The sequence below is a fragment of the Lynx rufus genome, unplaced genomic scaffold, assembly GCF_022079265.1.
Source record: "Lynx rufus isolate CCGP_SWC_20201006 ecotype Redwood Valley unplaced genomic scaffold, mLynRuf1.p SCAF_18, whole genome shotgun sequence".
Classification (NCBI taxonomy): Eukaryota; Metazoa; Chordata; class Mammalia; order Carnivora; family Felidae; genus Lynx; species Lynx rufus.
Window position 1 is genome coordinate 27,400,468 of NW_025814832.1, and position 5,995 is coordinate 27,406,462.

Sequence of the window (5,995 nt, forward strand, 5' to 3'; positions counted from 1 at the left end):
CACCATGGTTTCTGACTTCTGGCCTCCAAAACCGTGAGAGAATCAACTTCTGTTGGTGGTTTGTCCCCGCGGCCCCAGGAAAACAACACAAGGACCATCCAGAGAAAGGTCACTGCACGCACTCATGGCCAACCCCTCTCCAGCCATTTTCTCTTCCCATTTCCCAGACTAGTAGGCTCTGACCTGGGAACCAACTAGCTCCCCAGGCAGCTGAGTCCCAGTGACCTTGACTTCTGGGCTGGGCTCCTCACCAGCCCCCCCCCTCCCAGCAGGGGAGCGGTGCAGAGAGCCCACTTTTTCCGAGAAGAGAAGAGTGTTTGATGTGTTTTACAGGCATTCTGTTATTATGCTTATTATTTACGGTCAGCTTTAGGGACATAAACTTGCCGCTGAATTGTTGGGAGTAAATTTTATTTTCATGGCTCTCAAACACAAACAAACAAAAATAATCAGCCCATTAGTAGCTGAATATTGCCATAATTCTGTGGGATATAAACTTTACTGCCATCATAACTGTAAAATACCAAGAACCCGCTGCAGCAAGGTTATTGGGAATAAATGTCACTGTGGGGCCCCAAACACAGACAACAATTCCACGCTGGCTGCAAAGGGGTCTCACACTCGTGAGTTAGGCAATCCTCAAGCATGACACTCGGGTACTATTCACAAGCTGTGTGGGGTTGTTGGGAATCCAGTCTACCCCTTCTGATAACACACAAATAAAACAGATGATTCCCTTTGTAGTTACGTTTTCAATCAGCGGGCTGACCAGAATTTTTTATTGCGACCGTAAACCTATAAGATGCAAAAAGAAGAAACCGTCTCAGCTCCGGGAAAGATGGAATGATAAAAACATACAGCTTGAATTGCAAGAAGTCTCTGGGATGGATGGGACTAGGGGTGTCAGATGCGATGCGAGAGGCTCCGTTATTTTGAATGTCTGATGAATAAGGAATAATTTTCAGGATAAGTATACCCCACCTGTAGCATGGATATACTTATACTAAACGGATAGCATGGATAAACTTATACTATACTTATAGTATACTATACTATATACTATACTAAACCATGTCCCCCCCCCCCCCCGCCCCCTGCTTGGAGTGAGGAGAGGTGAGGGGTGCTTAGAGAGTGTTCACGTAGCCTTGACGTTGACTGTTCACGTACAAAGGTGAAGGAGAAGAGAATAGGCGCGACTTCTTTGTTTTGTTTGGTGTTTTTTTGGGTTTTTGGTTTTTTGGGGGCGATAGGGGATTTACGTGCGCATTTCGGTGAGGCCTCGGGGACTCTGGGGGAAGTGGGGGGTATGCTAATTGCTGTTTTACGAACGGGGAGCTGAAGTAGCTGGGACATAGTCACACAGCTAAATAGGAATCCGGGCCATGGGCAGAACCCTGTCCTTCCCCTTCCTCTGCGGGGCAAGGTCACAGAGCGGGCAAGGTCACAGAGTGCTTGCAAGGGCGCTTCTCTCAGCCCTGCAGAGTTTGCTAACTCAGGAGGCTACACCTCCAGTCCTTAAAAGCTTTGCAGAAAGCCCGGCTTAGAACCAGCCTCTGAGCCCCCCACCCGCACCCCTGGGGGAAATGAGCCCCCCAACTCTGAGAGCTAGGGCTTGCTTTGGTTCTAAAGCTGCACCATCGTGGGGGCGGGTGGGGGGTGCCTGGCTGGCTGGGTCAGCGGAGCACGCGACTCCTGATCTCGGGGTTGTGAATCGGAGCCCCACCTTGGGTGTAGAGGTGACTTAAAAATAAAATCTTAGCAACAAAAAAAAAAGTTGCACCGTTCTCTCGGATCGGCCTTGCTTCCCGAGCCTGTAGCAAAGGGACTTTTTTTTGGCTGTGAAGAAATCCACCTTCCAAGGTAGCTCTGTTCCTCCGCCTTCCAACAGGAGGAAGTTGGCCGAGGGGAGCCCCAGGGACCCCTGGAGTAGCCCCCACCCCAAGGGGGCTCTCGGGATGAGCCCCCAGGCAACAGTTTAAATAGCCCTCTTCCCTGCTACTGCCCGACATGGGGTTTTGGCAGAGTTTGGGCGGCGGCCGTGGGTGCGCACAGGCGCCCTGGAGACCCCTGGGGTCTGCTGAGCGGGGCCAAGAGCCCGGTGTCCCCTGGGACCTGCCACCCTTCCCACTTCCCATGTCAGGTGGTGCCCACAGGACATGCGGGTCTTCGTTTCTGCTTTTTGTTTTTTCTTAATGCAAATAAGGTGAAAATGTAATTGTGTTCCCCAAATACACGCAGAAGCAGCCGCTTCACGGCAGGCTTCCGGGGACGGGGCGGGGGGGGTCCCTGCATCTCCCGGCCACGTGGTGGTCCCCAGCTCCGCCTCATGGGCTCCGGGGTGACCTGTGAGCCCAGCCGACCGCGGGGTGCCCCCCAGGCCCTCCCCGCCTGCCTCTCACCTCGCTGGAGCCTCAGGCCCCCTCGCAGTTCCCAGAGCATCACCCAGGACCGTTGTCCCCCAGGTTTTCTTCGCGGCTCCCGCCTCGCTGCCTGGCTTCACTGCCTTCACGAGGACCATCTTTTGAATTCTGTAATCCACCCGCCCCTCGCCTCATCCCCCTAACCCGGCTCGCCTCATTCCTTCAAAACACCGTCAACCTGACACCCCCTGTCGTGCGGGTGTTTCCCTGCTGGACTGCGGGGAGGAGGGGGCCCAGAACAGCGCCCACTCTTGATGGGCACGGAGCAAAGCGTTGCTGCAAAACAAACAAACAGTGAATGAAGGAGGGAAGGACCCAGTTTGCTTTACAGTAGCGACCTCTGGACGTGGCGCCTGGACGTCACCCTTTATTCTGCAGTGCGGGGCCGTCATCGTTGACCCGTGCACCCCTTTGCCTGTTCCTGTCTTCCCATCGGGATGAAGTCCTCTGAAAGCAGCATCCCCCTCGCAGAGCCGATGGGCCGGAGACCCTGCGTGCAGTGGGTGCCCCGGGGTCCCTCCCGCTGCTGAAGGACAACAGGTTCTCCAACAGGGACAGGGCTTCTCACCCGGAGAGGGGGTGACCGCCTGCGGGGGGGGGGGCGCTCATCTACATGTGTCTGCCCGATGCTCTGTGTAACCGCCTTTCCCAGAGGGAGTTCAGAGACCACAGTTTGCAGCCCCGCCCTCCCTTCTGGCTCCTGGAGCTTGGCGCCCAGGGGAATCAGAGAAGGCCTTTCTTACATCACCCCCCGCCCCCCCGCACCTGGGCAGGGGCAGGGTGGGTCCACAGCCAAGACGAGGGTGCTCACAGCAGCTCCTGGGGCTGGGCAAGGCTTGCAAGGCCAGCCAGAGGGCAAAGGGGCCGCTCTGGGGCCCCTGGAGAAGCGGGAGAGCCTGGCCCCTGTCCCTGGCCACACTGGGCCTGGGAGAGCGGGCACAGAGGGGACTGGCCCCTGAGACCCCGCAGGGCTGGCCCTGAAGCACAGAGGGCAGACGTCCGCCCTGGGGTGGGGGGTGCTCCTGGGGGACCATCTCCACCCCCCCGCCCCCCCAAGGCCGGTCTCCAGGAGGCCAGGTCTCAGGGTGGAGCTTCTGGCCACAGAGAGGGTGGTGATGGAGGCCCCAGATACCGGGCCTTCCTTCCTCTTTCTGGGAAAAGAGGGGGCCGCCCTGTAGGCCCTGGGAACCTGCCCAAAGTCCTCCACACCCCCCTCCCTGCACCTGAGTGACTGGGCAAGGGCAAGGAGCCCCAGATCCCAGGAAAGCTGGGGGAGGGGAAGGGAGGCAGGGAGGAAGTGTCCTTTCAGCCTCAGCCGGCAACCTCAGCCCTGCGCGCCCCCCCCACCCCCGCCGTGCCAGCTATAGAGTGAAGGTGAGCAGTGTCCCAGGAAGCTTTGGAGGAGATCCTGTCCACCTGCCCAGAGAAATTCTGTCTCCCCTCATGCCTGGCAGGCCCTTGGAGGGAGGCCTCCTCGGGGGGGCCCCCCGCCCCACCCAAGGCGGGTGGGGAACACTTTTCCCCAGAGCCACCCGGCAGGCGTGGGGCTGCGGGCAGGCACCTGTTCGCTCCAAGCCTGGCTGGGAAGGTGTCTGGGTGGAGGCCGGGCTAGGGAAGGGGGGCATTGGGTGTCCCCCAAATCCTCGGCAGGGTGAACCACCCGGGGCGGGAGCCCCCGCCTGCGAGCGGCCCTGCTGTACCTGGACAGGTGCGCTGGCCCAGCTTTTCAGTTGGCAGAGGGCCAGCAGAGAGGAGTGGGGGCGGGGAGCAGGTGGGAGACAGCTGAGGGGAGGGGCTGGGCCCTGGAGGCAGAAGCTGGCACCCCACCCCATGCCGTCATTACCTCTGTCGTTACGGGAAGGGACGAGGGCCTCCTGGGGTCTCAGCAGCGCTGCCTGCTGGTAAGTCCCTCCCCCAGTGGCCCCTCCACCTCCCACAGGCCCGCTGTGCCCTGCCCACCACCGGGGCCCCATTGCCAGCTACAGGTGGCCTCTGTGCCACAGGGGTGGGTGGGGTGGGCGTCCACGCCCCACTGGCTCTGCCCTCTTCTGGGGGCCTCCTCCGTGCCCCGGTGCTAAGGGCCACGGGGGGGGGGGGAAACACAGACCCCTGTTGGGGGAGGGGGGCTGGGGCGCGGGGCACTGAGCAGGCAGGAAATCTCTTTCCATCTGACCACAGATCCGAAGTCTCTGAGCACCTCAAGAAAGGTTCAATACCGTGCCCCGGGGCGCTTGGGCCAGGCTGACAAGCAGAGTTTTCACGGAAATCAGCTCAGCAGAGAGCAGGGGTACGGAGGCTTCCTTCTCGACCCTCCTTCCCCGGGGGGGAAGGAAGCGCGTATGTTAGATGCCACAGCCCCCCTCTTGGCCACGAGCTCTCCTTTCCAAGTTGCCATCAGCCTCCAAACACCTCATCCTGGGACAGAAGCGGGTCTCAGGCCCCTCCTCCCCCAGCCAGGTCTTGGGGTCCCCTCCCCACACCAGCTCCCGAAGTCGGGCTAACGGAGAGGGCAGGCCGACCCCGGCAGGGACCCGGGGACCCAGCGGCCAGTTCTGGGCTCGGCTGTGCAGCTGTTGGAGCGAGTCCGGGCGTCCCCGCGGAAGGGTGTGCTGAGGTCGCTGTAACAGACTGCCGCGAGCCGGGGGGCTGACAACAAGAGAAATTTATTCTGTCCCGGTTCTGGAGGCCGGGGATCCGAAGTGAAGGTGTGGGCGGGGCCGGGCTCCCTCCTTGCCCCTTCCAGCTCCTTCCAGCTCCTGGAGCACCAGTCTGTCCCTGGGCTTGTGGCCTTGTCCCTGAAAGTCTCCACCCTCACGTGGCTCCTCCTCTGGGTCTGTGCCTCAGATCTCCCCCTCCTTTCTCTTACAGGGGACACCACTGGAGAGTCCCAGATGACTCCCGTGAGATCCTTAGCTTAATTACACCTGCGAAGACTCTGTTTCCAAACAAGGCCTCAGTCACAGGTTCTGGGGTTTAAGAGACGGTCATGGGGCGCCTGGGGGGGGGGGCTCAGTGGGTTAAGCGTCCAGCTTCGGTTCAGGTCATGATCTCATAGTTCATGAGTTCGAGCCCCGCGTCGGGCTCTGTGCTGACGGCTCAGAGCCTGGAGCCCGCTTCGGATTCTGTGTCTCCCTCTCTCTCTGCCCCTCCCCTGCTCGTGCTCTGTCTCTGTCTATCTCAAAAATAAACATTAAAAAACTTTTTTTTTAGGGGCGCCTGGGTGGCTCAGTCGGTTGGGCGTCCGACTTCAGCTCAGGTCACGATCTCACGGTCCGTGAGTTCGAGCCCCGCATCAGGCTCTGTGCTGACAACTCAGAGCCTGGAGCCCGCTTCGGATTCTGTGTCTCCCTCTCTCTCTGCCCCTCCCCTGCTCATGCTCTGTCTCTCTCTGTCTCAAAAATAAATAAAAACATCAAAAAACAATTAAAAACAAAACATTTTTCTTAAAGAGGTGGTCCTGTCTTTTGGAGGCCACCATTCACGTGGGGGTTCCCACGGTGGCCTTTTGGGATTCCCTCCACGCACGTGCCCGCAGGCTCCTTCCGCCAACGGTCCACCCGTCACACACTCAGCAG

General features: G+C 59.4%; 1 long non-coding RNA gene across 3 annotated transcripts; it reads left to right on the forward strand.

The window, feature by feature from the left end:
• The first annotated feature begins 3,676 nt into the window (after window positions 1–3,676).
• On the forward strand, window positions 3,677–5,669 carry LOC124513397 (uncharacterized). 3 transcript variants are annotated; one of them, XR_006962382.1, is made up of 4 exons: window positions 3,677–3,794; window positions 4,599–4,707; window positions 5,289–5,383; window positions 5,631–5,669. It is a non-coding gene; the product is annotated as an uncharacterized LOC124513397 (long non-coding RNA). The 3 variants fall into 3 exon arrangements; XR_006962381.1 differs by lacking the exon at window positions 3,677–3,794 and adding an exon at window positions 4,231–4,321; XR_006962380.1 differs by lacking the exons at window positions 3,677–3,794; window positions 5,631–5,669 and adding an exon at window positions 4,231–4,321 and having other exon boundaries at window positions 5,289–5,407.
• Window positions 5,670–5,995: the final 326 nt, after the last annotated feature.